The following is a 14,316-nucleotide window of genomic DNA, read 5'->3' as shown; positions in this document are numbered from 1 at the left end:
GCTGAAGTACATTTTAGAGTCAAGGCCACAGTCTCGGTTTGTGAGAGCAGTTCCAACGTTCAAGTAAAGTGAGCTGGATGGGACAAAATGCGGCCAGAGCTTTTCAGTTGTCGAGTTATCTTCGGGGGAAGAAAATGGGGAACACGTGGTGTGTTTTCGGGGCTCATAGGGAGCTAGTTGATTTTGACCCAAAGTAAAGAGGTTTTGACAGCCAGCGCAGGGCCTGGTCCCAAGGTAAACTGAACCAAAGAATCCCCTAGTTGTTGTTTCTGCAGGGTTTGACACGTGCTATACACAAGCATTCTAACGACACACACAGACTCACTGTCAGAGTCAATCTTTTTTTTTTTTAAATGAAAATGAATAGCGACATCCTTGCCACTCAGCACTCATCTATGATTGAAACAAAAATATGTCACAGATTGATTTGAAATTAGGAGCGGAAAATACCCAAATAAACCCTTCTCTGATGGTGTGTTTTTGTCATGGGACTCATAATAGTCTGGCTGAAGCTGAATTCCACTTTCTTATGATTGTGGCCATTTGACATTTCTAACTTTTCCATTCAGACATTTAAGAGGGGGTCTGGTGTCTTGTGACTCTCTGCTGATCAGTAAAGAACAAATGACAGCAGCCACTTAAAAGGCCACCAAGCAGCCACAGCTGTCACACAGCCATTGTGTGCCTCTGTGTCGTGTGTGTGTTCACACAAGTGACAACTGAGAGCATTTTTTTTTTCTCTGAGAAATGGAACAGAAAAATATTGGAAGAAGCGTCAGTGAAGTGATTGCCATGGACCAAGCATTATGAAGACACTACACTAATTAGACGAGTGTCATCCAACAGTAACCCTTTACAAGGGTGACATTTGACCAAAACCCTTTCTACACACACACACATATATATATATATATATATATATATATATATACAGAATCCCCCTCATGTACACACAATTACACTGCATGCAGCATGCTCTTTCCCATGAGCTTCTGCTGCTGCACTTTACTCTAATAGGTCCCTGAGCGCTGTTCGGGGCCCAGCTTAACCAGTGATTGATGCCCACTCTCCTCTCCCTCCACTCCATCTCTCCAGCCCCATCTCCCCCAGCAAAGACCTACCTCATTACTGGGCCCTGTCTATAGAGGCTGTGAAACAACATGTGTTGTATTCTCCCTCTAGCTATAGGACCAGTAGGATGTATAGGGACGAGGGAGTGATACTGATCTAAGGTCAGTTTTGTGCTTAAGGGTAAGCATGGGATTGGGGAGGGCAAGCTGATCTGAGATCTGTGCCCACTGGCAATTTCTACCTATTGGGGAATAGTCTATTGGGAGCCTATTGACTAATAAAACAATACATTTAGGTGCAATATGTTGCTGCTGGTAGAATAAAAGTTGTCTCCAAGGACTATCTCCCATGGGGGGTAAACAATGCTGAGATTGCTATTCACTTTCAATTGAGTAGAAATCTTAGCCTGAGATTGCCTGACGTGGGCCTTCTCCTATTCCACTTATCAAACATATAAAGTTAAAGCTTCTGACGGATAACGTAGTCACTGCTGTCACTCGCTGTGCTTATCTAAGCGTATTGAGTGCCTGTCAGTTTAGTGTGTGGATCCGATTCCAGGCTTCCCGTGGAGGAGATGGGGTTGAGGCGTCTCTTTCTTCCTGTTTCTGTCTTTCTCTTTCCCATCTCTCTCTCACCCCATCTCTCCCATCTCTCTCTCTCGTTCTGTATCACCCCTATATCTCTCTCATCTTTCCGTCTCTCCTCTCTTTCTCCTTCCCCCTCTCACTGCGTGTAGCCTGGGACGGCGGGCCCGGTCCGACAACTGTGACTTAATGCTGCTCAGGCACACTCGCCCCGGAGTTTTGATAAGCCGACCGGCCCGGAGTTTTGATAAGCCGACCGGCCCGGAGTTTTGATAAGCCGACCGGCCCGGAGTTTTGATAAGCCGACCGGCTCGCATCTCCTGCCTGTCACAACGAGCACTTCGCCGAATCACATCCGCCGGGCCGTCAACAGCATTGGTCACAGAAAAGACACCAACCTCGATTCTGCATTGCTTGTTTTCAGTCTGAGGACTAGGAGAGAGGGAGCGGGGAAGAGAATGAGATCTAGATCTTGTTAAAAGTTGTCACCTTTTTAGAGATTTTAAACGGACGAGGTACAATTGTTAAAAGGAGGAATAGCCATCGGGTTGAGTAATGATACTCTCACATTTTTGCTTCTTCATTTTCCCTGAAGATGAAGAAAGTAGACTAGACCACAAGATTTACCAAAAATCAACTCCCATTCTCATCATGCGCTATTACGCGGTCAGAGAGCTGCACAGCTTCTGTATTAGGCTTAGTCCAGTCAGCGTTTGTTGTCAAGGGGCTTTAAAACACAATTACATAACATAATTAGTCATCGTCGTGATGATAATGATCCGAGACAAACCATAACAATTTCCCCCTCCTCATAGGATAAGCCATGCGGCGCTAAATACATAATTCCCAAAAAGCAGTGGGGAGGCTTTGTGAGCAGTAATCCGATGGGCTGTGCTCTGACTTGACTCTCTCAGGTGTTTTTAGGAGCTCTAGCTAGTGGTTAGCGACTGTTAGTGACTCTCTCCCTTCCGCTCTCATTAGCATTCTACAGCTAACCGGCCCGACAGGCCTAGCAGCGAGTGCAATCAGGGAGAATCAGGGGACAGCCATCTGAATGTGTGGATATGCATATGAGTGCAAGGAAATAGGGGGTAGAGAGAGAGAGAGAGTCATGTCTTCCGGATGACTGAGCAGTGAACGGGACTAGAAGTGGATCCCGACGACTGAGACGGACAGGACAGGGTGTCTCACTCAGGGTGTTGATTCATGAAGATTAGTGAGGCAAAGGGTGAGGCAAAGGTGGGCGGGGTTAGATCTCGTTTGAATGAGTGAGGGGGGGAAAAGACTATCTTCTGATAGAAAAGGATGGGGAAACACAGTACAGAGTACCCAACATAAATGAAACAGATAGCTCTCAATAGCCTACAGAGATAAATAAAGATATGCATGGTCCAAGAAACTAGAACCTGATTCAATTCAAATAAAACGGAAGACCTAAAATTGTAATTTACTCCAAGCCTTATCTGCTGAAATATTACTTATTTTATAACAAATTACACATTTTATTAAAAATCATCCATCATCTTGAACGCGCTTCATGGCAAACAATCAATTATGCTATCATTTTGCATCACCTCTCGCCGCCACATGCACAAATTCTTATTAGCGCCCAAGGGATCATGTAGGGATGGAGAGAAATGGGATTTGTCAGTTTAATTTAGACTGCAGTGCTCAACAGTGGGTTTGGCAGTCCAGGGGTGCATCTCAATGCTCGAGAGTGGCTTCCTCTCCTCATGTCCTCGCCTTCATCTGCACTAATTTGAAAGAACTGGACAGTTGAAAGTAAAGATCTGGATACCAGTCACCATATTGCTTTCAAATTAGTGCAGATGAAGGTGGGGAGGCTTTGTGAGCAGTAATCCGATGGGGTGCATCGTAAAACTTGGGGTGCATCCTAATACTCTTAAGTGACCTACTTTTCTCTTCATTCTGCACTAATTTTAAAGAACTGGACAGTTGAAAGTAAAGATCTGGATACCAGTCACCATATTGCTTTCAAATTAGTGCAGAATGAAGAGAAAAGTAGGTCACTTAAGAGTATTACGATGCACCCCAAGTTTGGTACTTATTCATTATTCAGCAGTCAGCGATTCACAGCACATGTAAGCACCACATTGTTCTTACACTTAATTCACAGCAGCTTGTTGGTGACAAGGCCAGAGAAAAGCATCTCTCCTAAGTCAAAAATCCTAATATAATGCTACGTTTTCATCCCAGAAGTAAATTCCACCTCTGTATCCCTTCACGCAAACATTCTCCTGAGTCAGCATTCACTAGCATTACAGCCTTCACCTTCTCCCATGAGTTCATGTAATTTAGATGCATGACAACTAATGCAATACGGTTGTTATATGCACACACACACACATACACAGTGCATTCGGAGAGAATTCAAACCCCTTGACTTTTTCCTCATTTCTTTATTTTACATCCTTATTATGAAATTGATTAAATTGTTGTTTTTTACCTCATGACAAAGCCATTTTCTTTCCTGAAATATCACATTTACATAAGTATTCAGACCCTTTACTCAGTACTTTGTTGAACCTTTGGCAGTGAATACAGACTCTTGGGCAGGACACTACAAGCTTGGCACACCTGTATTTGAGGAGTTTCTCCTGTTCATCTCTGCAGATCGTCTCAAGCTCTGTCAGGTTGGATTGGGAGTGTCACTGCACAGCTATTTTCAGGTCTCTCCAGACATGTTTGATTGCGTTCACGTCTGGGCTCTGGCTGGGCCACTCAAGGTCATTCAGATAATTGTTCCGAAGCCACTCCTGCGTAGTCTTGGCTGTGTGCTTAGGGTTGTTGTCCTGTTGGAAGGTGAACCTTCAACCCAGTCTGAGGTCCTGAGCGCTCTAAAGAAAGTTTTCATCAAGGATCTCTCTGTACTTTGCTCTGTTCATCTTTCCTTCAGTCCTGACTAGTCTCCCAGTCCCTGCCACTGATAAACATCCCACAGCATGATGCTGCCACAACCATGCTTCACCAAAGGGATGGTATTGGCCAGGTGATGATCTCTGCCTGGTTTCCTCCAGATGTGATGCTTGGCATTCAGGCCAAAGAGTTCAATCTTGGTTTTATCAGACCAGAGAATCTTGTTTATCATGGTCTGAGAGTCCTTTAGGTGCCTTTTGGCAAACTCATGTGCCTTTTATTGAGGAGTGGCTTCAGTCTGGCCAATCTACCATAAAGGCCTGATTGGTGGAGTGCTGCAGAGATGGTTGTCCTTCTGAAAGGTTCTTCCAACTCTACAGAGGAACTCTGGAGCTCTGTCAGAGTGACCATCACCTCCCTGACCAAAGACCTTCTCCCCCGATTTCCCCCGGTTTGGCCGGGCAGCCAGCTCTAGGAAGAGTGTTGGTGGTCCCAAACTTCTTCCATTTAAGAATGATGGGGGCCACTGTGTTCTTGGGGATCTATTTTTTTGGTACCATTCCCTAGATTTATGCCTCGGCACAAGTCTCTGAGCTGCATGGACAATTCCTTCAACCTCATGACTTGGTTTTTGGTGACAGGTGTGTGCCTTTCCAAATCATGTTCAATCACTTGAATTTACCACAGGTGGACTCAAATTAAGTTGTAGAAACATCTCAAGGATGATCAATGGAAACCGGGTGCACCTGAGCTCAATTTCGAATCTCATAGCAAAGGGTCTGAATACTTATGTAAATTAAGTCATTTTATTTTTTATATATTCGCAAAATATTTGAAAAACCTGTTTCTTTATCATTATGGGGTATTGTGTGTAGATTGATGAGGGGGGAAACGATTTAGTCAATTTTAGAATAAGGCTGTAACATAACAAAATGTGAAGGGGTCTGAATACTTTCCGAATGCATTGTACATAGTCTTGACTGACCACGAGAATCCATATATGTCAGATCAGGTTTGCAATGAATAACTTCAAATTTACCCCCTTTCATCCGTAGAAGGGGGGGGGGGAAGAACTAGTGGAGTTGACACTCACGTCCTGTAGTAAATCAAGGGAGAAGATCCAGGTCTGTGCTCTCCTAATTCACCAAAGGAATGTGCTTTGTCTCAACAGACCTTTTCCCGCTGAAACTCTAACATATTCAAAAGCGAATACTGGAACAATATTTTGAACATAGAACATTGGGAATGGTCAGAGGCGATCTACAGAACACTAATATAATTGTGTTTATTTTGTGATGTTATAAAGGAAATACTGTGACTTGGAAAGTATACCCACTACAAACAGTACCAGTCAAAAGTTTGGATACACCTACTCATTCAAAGGTTTTTCTTTATTTTTACTAGTTTCTACATTGTAGAATAATAGTGAAGACATGGAAACTATGAAATAACACATATGGAATCATGTAGTAACCCAAAAAGTGTTAGTGTTAAACAAAGCATTTATTTGCAGCCCAAATAAATGCTTCACAGATTTCAAGTAACAGACATGTCTCAACATCAACTGTTCAGAGGAGACCGCGTGAATCAGGCCTTCATGGTCGAATTGCTGCAAAGAAAACACTGCTAAAGGACACCAATAATAAGAAGAGACTTGCTTGGGCCAAGAAACACGAGAAATGGACATTAGACCGGTGGAACTCTTTGTCCTTTTGTCTGATGAGTCCAAATTTGACATTTTTGGTTCCAACCTCCGTGTCTTTGTGAGACACAGAGTAGGTGAACGGATGATCTTTGCATGTGTGGTTCCCACCGTGAAGCATGGAGGAGGAGATGTGATGGTGTCGGGGTGCTTTGCTGGTGACACTGTCAGTGATTTATTTAGAATTCAAGGCACACTTAACCAGCATGGCTACCACAGCATTCTGCAGTGATACGCCATCCCATCTGGTTTGCACTTAGTCCCACTATCATTTGTTTTTCAACAGGACAGTGACCCAACACACCTCCATTTGACCAAGAAGGAGAGTGATGGAGTGCTGCATCAGATGACCTGGCCTCCACAATCACCCGACCTAAACCCAATTGAGATGGTTTGGGATGAGTTGGACCGCAGAGTGAAAGAAAAGCAGCCAACAAGTGCTCAGCATATGTGGGGACTCCTTCAAGACTGTTGGAAGAGCATCCCAGGTGAAGCTGGTTGAGAGAATGCCAAAAGTGTGCAAAGCTGTCATCAAGGCTACTTTGAAGAATGTAAAATCAAAAATATATTGTGGCATACAGCAGGTTAGCCACCAGGGAGAGACTCGTCGAGGCCTGGTGACAGACGGAGTCTACATCATGCGGCGATGGCTCCCTCTGCTTGACGTGCCAGGTCTCGACTGGCCCTCCGGCCAGGACTAATTGGGGCTGATTGTGGTTGGTGAGTAATCAAGGGGACTGATTGCTCACCAGCTGGACGAGTCCCATAAAGCTGCCAGATGTGCAGCACACAGGGGTGGGGACTGGGGGAAGAGAGATTACTCCCGTATAGTCATGCTCAGTTCCAGAGATAACGGAGGGAACTTGGATACAGCAAGACTCCGGAGCCCAGAAGACGGTATCCCGGATGAGACCTATTCTTTTATTTTTGTTTGTTATTTAATAAACACCCTTGAAACCGAGCTAATACAATTCTGTCCGTGTCTGATCTGTGTAAACTTCTTGACCAAACCCCCTAGTCTGACAATATTTTGATTTGTTTAACTCCTTTTTGGTTACTACATGATTCCATGGGTGTTTTTTCATTGTTTTCATGTCTTCACTATTATTCTGCAATGTCGAAAATGGTCAAAATAAAGAAAAACCCTTACATGAGTAGATGTGTCCAAACTTTTGACTGGTACTGTAGAGGACGTTTCCATACTATGGGTTGTTCATGTAATATGAACAATTATTGAAGTGTTTTTGTTAAGAGAGGGATGTGATTTGAGAAGTTATAAGAGATACTTGTTTTGCCAAACTTTGCATAGAGTAATCACCGCCCCGACGTGAAGTCAGGGAGCGTGCCAGCCTGCCGGAACCACCCCTTTCGAGCAAAAGGTATGAATGATGGGTTAAGAAATTAACACATTATACCAGGAAAGTGTGAAGCTGCAGATGCGTGTTTTTAAAATGGTCTGAACTTTGAATTTCAAAATGAGGTGGAGACGATAAACTCACCTCCCGGACAATCACTGGTACGGCTGATTAGCTGTGCTAAGTAAAGCATCTTCGAAAGCGAATTAAGTAGGACCATCCTGTTACTCTGCTCAAAGCATTGTATTGCGCTACTCATCATCCCAATGGGGAACCATTGATATGGCTGGCTAGCCTACAGTGGGGCAAAAAAGTATTTAGTCAGCCACCAATTGTGCAAGTTCTCCCACTTAAAAAGATGAGAGAGGCCTGTAATTTTCATCATATGTACACTTAAACTATGACAGACAAAATGAGAAAAAGAAAATCCAGAAAATCACATTGTAGGATTTTTAATGAATATATTTGCAAATTATGGTGGAAAATAAGTATTTGGTCAATAACAAAAGTTAATCTCAATACTTTGTTATATACCTTTTGTTGGCAATGACAGAGGTCAAACGTTTTCTGGAAGTCTTCACAAAGTTTTCACACACTGTTGCTGGGATTTTGGCCCATTCCTCCATGCAGATCTCCTCTAGAGCAGTGATGTTTTGGGGCTGTTGCTGGGCAACACAGACTTTCAACGCCCTCCAAAGATTTTCTATGGGGTTGAGATCTGGAGACTGGCTAGGCCACTCCAGGACCTTGAAATGCTTCTTACGAAGCCACTCCTTCATTGCCCGGGTGGTGTGTTTGGGATCATTGTCATGCTGAAAGACCCAGCCACGTTTCATCTTCAATGGCCTTGCTTCTCACGATACATGGCTCCATTCATTCTTTCCTTTACACGGATCAGTCGTCCTGGTCCCAGCCCCAAAGCATGATGTTTCCACCCCCATGCTTCACAGTAGGTATGGTGTTCTTTGGATGCAACTCAAAATTCTTTGGCCTCCAAACACGACGAGTTGAGTTTTTACCAAAAAGTTATATTTTGGTTTCATCTGACCATATGACATTCTCCCAATCTTCTTCTGGATCATCCAAATGCTCTCTAGCATTTCAGCACTTCAGACGAGCCTGGACATGTACTGGCTTAAGCAGGGGGACACATCTGGCACTGCAGGATTTGAGTCCCTGGCGGCGTAGTGTGTTTTTTATTTTTTATTTCCCCTTTATTTAACCAGGTAGGCTAGTTGAGAACAAGTTCTCATTTGCAACTGCGACCTGGCCAAGATAAAGCATAGCAGTGTGAACAGACAACACAGAGTTACACATGGAGTAAACAATTAACAAGTCAATAACACAGTAGGAAAAAAAGGGGAGTCTATATACATTGTGTGCAAAAGGCATGAGGTAGGCAAATAATTACAATTTTGCAGATTAACACTGGAGTGATAAATGATCAGATGGTCATGTACAGGTAGAGATATTGGTGTGCAAAAGAGCAGAAAAGTAAATAAATAAAAACAGTATGGGGATGAGGTAGGTAAAAATGGGTGGGCTATTTCCCGATAGACTATGTACAGCTGCAGCGATCGGTTAGCTGCTCAGATAGCAGATGTTTGAAGTTGGTGAGGGAGATAAAAGTCTCCAACTTCAGCGATTTTTGCAATTCGTTCCAGTCACAGGCAGCAGAGTACTGGAACGAAAGGCGGCCGAATGAGGTGTTGGCTTTAGGGATGATCAGTGAGATACACCTGCTGGAGCGCGTGCTACGGATGGGTGTTGCCATCGTGACCAGTGAACTGAGATAAGGCGGAGCTTTACCTAGCATGGACTTGTAGATGACCTGGAGCCAGTGGGTCTGGCGACGAATATGTAGCGAGGGCCAGCCGACTAGAGCATACAAGTCGCAGTGGTGGGTGGTATAAGGTGCTTTAGTGACAAAACGGATGGCACTGTGATAAACTGCATCCAGTTTGCTGAGTAGAGTGTTGGAAGCAATTTTGTAGATGACATCGCCGAAGTCGAGGATCGGTAGGATAGTCAGTTTTACTAGGGTAAGTTTGGCAGGGTGAGTGAAGGAGGCTTTGTTGCGGAATAGAAAGCCGACTCTTAATTTGATTTTCGATTGGAGATGTTTGATATGAGTCTGGAAGGAGAGTTTACAGTCTAGCCAGACACCTAGGTACTTATAGATGTCCACATATTCAAGGTTGGAACCATCCAGGGTGGTGATGCTGGTCAGGCGTGCAGTTGCAGGCAGCGAACGTTTGAAAAGCATGCATTTGGTTTTACTAGCGTTTTAAGAGCAGTTGGAGGCCACGGAAGGAGTGTTGAATGGCATTGAAGCTCGTTTGGAGGTTAGATAGCACAGTGTCCAAGGACGGGCCGGAAGTATATAGAATGGTGTCGTCTGCGTAGAGGTGGATCAGGGAATCGCCCGCAGCAAGGGCAACATCATTGATATATACAGAAAAAAGAGTCGGCCCGAGGATTGAACCCTGTGGCACCCCCATAGAGACTTCCAGAGGACCGGACAGCATGCCCTCCGATTTGACACACTGAACTCTGTCTGCAAAGTAATTGGTGAACCAGTTAAGGCAGTCATCCGAAAAACCGAGGCTACTGAGTCTGCTGATAAGAATATGGTGATTGACCGAGTCGAAAGCCTTGGCAAGGTCGATGAAGACGGCTGCACAGTACTGTCTTTTATCGATGGAGGTTATGATATCGTTTAGTACCTTGAGCGTGGCTGAGGTGCACCCGTGACCGGCTCGGAAACCAGATTGCACAGCGGAGAAGGTACGGTGGGATTCGAGATGGTCAGTGACCTGTTTGTTGACTTTGCTTTCGAAGACCTTAGATAGGCAGGGCAGGATGGATATAGGTCTGTAACAGTTTGGGTCCAGGGTGTCTCCCCCTTTGAAGAGGAGGATGACTGCGGCATCTTTCCAATCCTTGGGGATCTCAGACGAAATGAAAGAGAGGTTGAACAGGCTGGTAATAGGGGTTGCGACAATGGCGGCGGATAGTTTCAGAAATAGAGGGTCCAGATTGTCAAGCCCAGCTGATTTGTACGGGTCTAGGTTTTGCAGCTCTTTCAGAACATCTGCTATCTGGATTTGGGTAAAGGAGAACCTGGAGAGGCTTGGGCGAGTAGCTGCGGGGGGGGGAGCTGTTGGCCGAGGGGAGCTGTTGGCCGAGGTTGGAGTAGCCAGGCGGAAGGCATGGCCAGCCGTTGAGAAATGCTTGTTGAAGTTTTCGATAATCATGGATTTGTCGGTGGTGACCGTGTTACCTAGCCTCAGTGCAGTGGGCAACTGGGAGGAGGTGCTCTTGTTCTCCATGGACTTCAGTGTCCCAGAACTTTTTGGAGTTGGAGCTACAGGATGCAAACTTCTGCCTGAAGAAGCTGGCCTTAGCTTTCCTGACTGACTGCGTGTATTGGTTCCTGACTTCCCTGAACAGTTGCATATCGCGGGGACTATGCGATGCTATTGCAGTCCGCCACAGGATGTTTTTGTGCTGGTCGAGGGCAGTCAGGTCTGGAGTGAACCAAGGGCTATATCTGTTCTTAGTTCTGCATTTTTTGAACGGAGCATGCTTATCTAAAATGGTGAGGAAGTTACTTTTAAAGAATGACCAGGCATCCTCAACTGACGGGATGAGGTCAATGTCCTTCCAGGATACCCGGGCCAGGTCGATTAGAAAGGCCTGCTCACAGAAGAAATGGAACGCGCATGGACCTACAGATTACGCAATAATTTCGACACAGGACACCGGGCGGGACACCAGGTAAATGTAGTCTCCTATGGTCAATCTTCCAATGATATGCCTACAAACACGTCACAATGCTGCAGACACCTTGGAGAAACGACACACAGGGCAGGCTCATTCCTGGCGCATTCACAGCCATATAAGGAGACATTGGAACACAGCGCCTTCAGAATCTGGGGCATTTCCTGTATGAAACTTCATCTTGGTTTCGCCTGTAGCATTAGTTCTGGGGCACTCACAGATAATATCTTTGCAGTTTTGGAAACGTCAGAGTTTTGTCTTTCCAAGGCTGTCAATTCCATGCATAGTCAAGCATCTTTTCGTGACAAAATATTGTGCTTAAAACGGGCACGTCTTTTTATCCAATAATGACATAGCGCCCCCATAGGTTGAAGAGGTCTCAGGTCTGTGAGAGCCAGAAATCCTGCTTGTTTGTAGGTGACCAAATACTTATTTTCCACCATAATTTGCAAATAAATTCATAAAAAATCCTACAATGTGTTTTTCAGGATTTTTTCCCTGTCATAGTTGAAGTGTACATATGATGAAAATTACAGGCCCCTCTCATCTTTTTAAGTGGGAGAACTTGTACAATTGGTGGCTGACTAAATACTTTTTTGCCCCACTGTATCTTCAAATAAGCATCTTCAGTAGTGAATGGAAGGAAAATAAACTCTGTAGTTCTGTTCAGGATTTCACGACAATGCATCGGATACCGGACAACTACAAAGAAGGACAACAGTAGAAGAGTTGTTGGAACCATTTTGTACAATCAGAGCCTTACAATCGCGCCATGAAAGGGCCCTTTCCAAGGCTGCCCCGTTCACCGAGAGGTCCTCGGCAAACCCAGGCATATGTAAATACATTCATTCATGATTTCTTGCTCAAAGCAGGCGGTGGTTTGTGTGCAAAATATATCGTTATTGTAGGTGAGAATAGTTTCTGAATGTGGCAATTGTATGTGTCTCTGTCCCTCTCTCTCCCTCGCCATCTCTTTAACAAGCATCCATGTTGTTTTCATTCCGCCTGGGACCTGTTCTCAGTGTGTGTTTATCCTGTGTTCCCATTTAATTAGCTAGTAAATAAATAAACACATGTGTGTAGTACTGAATCATAAATAAGGCTCAGGTTTTTGCAGGTGCAAGGAGGTTACGACTGTTCAGAATGGTGATATGATACGAGTTTATGATTAATAAGTTGACTGTTTATAGATGTGATAGGTAAAGACCTTTTTAGAGTTTAATTTAAAGAATCACTCTCGTGGTGCCCCAGATCCTAATGAGTTGATTTTTACATTATTAATTTAATTGGGTAACAATTAAACATATTTCATTAGATCATTAGACAGTCTTCAGATTAATGTAAAAGACAATTCATTAATGTTAAAGACAAGCCACGACACACACACACACACACACACACACACACTCTAAAAGAAAGCCTACTACATAGGGCACCCTCGTCTAATTACACATTGTCCCTTGTTACTGTTGACAAGCCTATCAAGGCCATAATTGATGAATCACTGATCCATTTCCAGCTCTTTGTCTGTTGGCAATGTTAGGGACACCCCCACACAAACACACAAACAGTACTTTTAACATGGCGTTTCAACTTACATATTTGACGTACATGATTACTTTGTGTGTGCTTATTTATACAGTAACTATGTCCTGGGATTTGAGCTCACTAATTTGTCTAAAACATCCCAATGCCGACAAAACAAAATAGGCAAGACAAGGTGGGCTAATTTTTTGGGGGCCAATTGCGGTGGAAATGGTTTTATACACAAACATTGATATAAAACCCATCCTATTGCTGGAAACTTGGAGTCACGCAATTTTGTATTTTGTTTTATTATCACCACGATGTGGAAAAGCATGCAGAGTTTATAGGCACATGAAATACGTTTTGATGAGCTTTGTAACTTATTTCATAACTAAATAATTGATGGCGGTTAAGTGCACGGCGATGCGCTTCATGCAAATTTCCACTAAATATCAAGGGTAAGCTACTATTTTAATAATGCTAGTGACATGATGATCGGTGCTTGGCTGACAATGATCAAATATAAATGATCTGTCTGTTATCCATACATCATCATATAACCTTGCCAAAACCAGATTGGGCAAGTTGGCTATATTATCGCAACAGAAAGCCATCGGTAGAGTTGAAAATGTGATGGAAACCCATTTAACTTTGAAAAAATAATAATATATTTGATATATTTTGAATTGAACCACAAAAGTAATTTGTATTTGCGCTATGTCATCACATACAGCTTTTTATCCACAACAAGTCAGTTTGATGGAAACACCCCTATGGTGGAAAAATGTGGATGTTGTTTTTATGTAGATTTGAGGATATTTGCATGAAAATCTGTCGCCAATTGGACGGAAACTTGTTCTACACTTTGCACATCAAAGTGAATTTCGGCTCACTTAAAAATACACTCAAGAAAAACGTTTTTATTTATCATAGTGATTCATGAGTAACATTAAAACAGAATAATAATCCTCACCTACATTAGACAACTGTACTGAACCTTCAAATTGCTGAAATAAGTCATGTTAGATAAACTGATAACTAGAATAGCAGTGCAAATATGTATTATAGATATTGAATGTGTAGGGGACCTATGAGAATGCTACAGACTTTATGGTGCAACAGAAAGATCCACGCAATCCAAATCCAGAGGTTGTGAGTTCATATCCTTTTTATTTAGTTTATTTTACCTTTATTTAACTAGGCAAGTCAGTTAGAACAAATTCTTATTTTGACGGCCTAGGAACAGTGGGTTAATAACTGCCTCGTTCAGGGGCAGACCGACAGATTTTACCTTTCGGTTACTAGTCCAATGCTCGAACCACTAGGCTACCTGCCGTCCCGAAAAGTAAGTACTAAGTGATGTCAAATGCATACATACGGTCACTGGTTTTACCAGATTTTTGCAGAACAGTCCCAC

The 14,316-nt window shown here is 43.5% G+C and overlaps 1 protein-coding gene across 4 annotated transcripts in view; it reads left to right on the top strand.

Annotated features, from left to right (window-relative positions):
• Positions 1–14,316, top strand: part of mgat4b (alpha-1,3-mannosyl-glycoprotein 4-beta-N-acetylglucosaminyltransferase B) — a 229,246-nt gene that overhangs the window by 170,530 nt on the left and 44,400 nt on the right. The window lies entirely within an intron of this gene.

The sequence above is a fragment of the Oncorhynchus nerka genome, linkage group LG5 (genome assembly GCF_034236695.1).
Source record: "Oncorhynchus nerka isolate Pitt River linkage group LG5, Oner_Uvic_2.0, whole genome shotgun sequence".
Lineage (NCBI taxonomy): Eukaryota > Metazoa > Chordata > Actinopteri > Salmoniformes > Salmonidae > Oncorhynchus > Oncorhynchus nerka.
The sequence above is the reverse complement of the archived record's forward strand: the minus strand, read 5'-3'. Positions and strand labels throughout refer to the sequence as shown.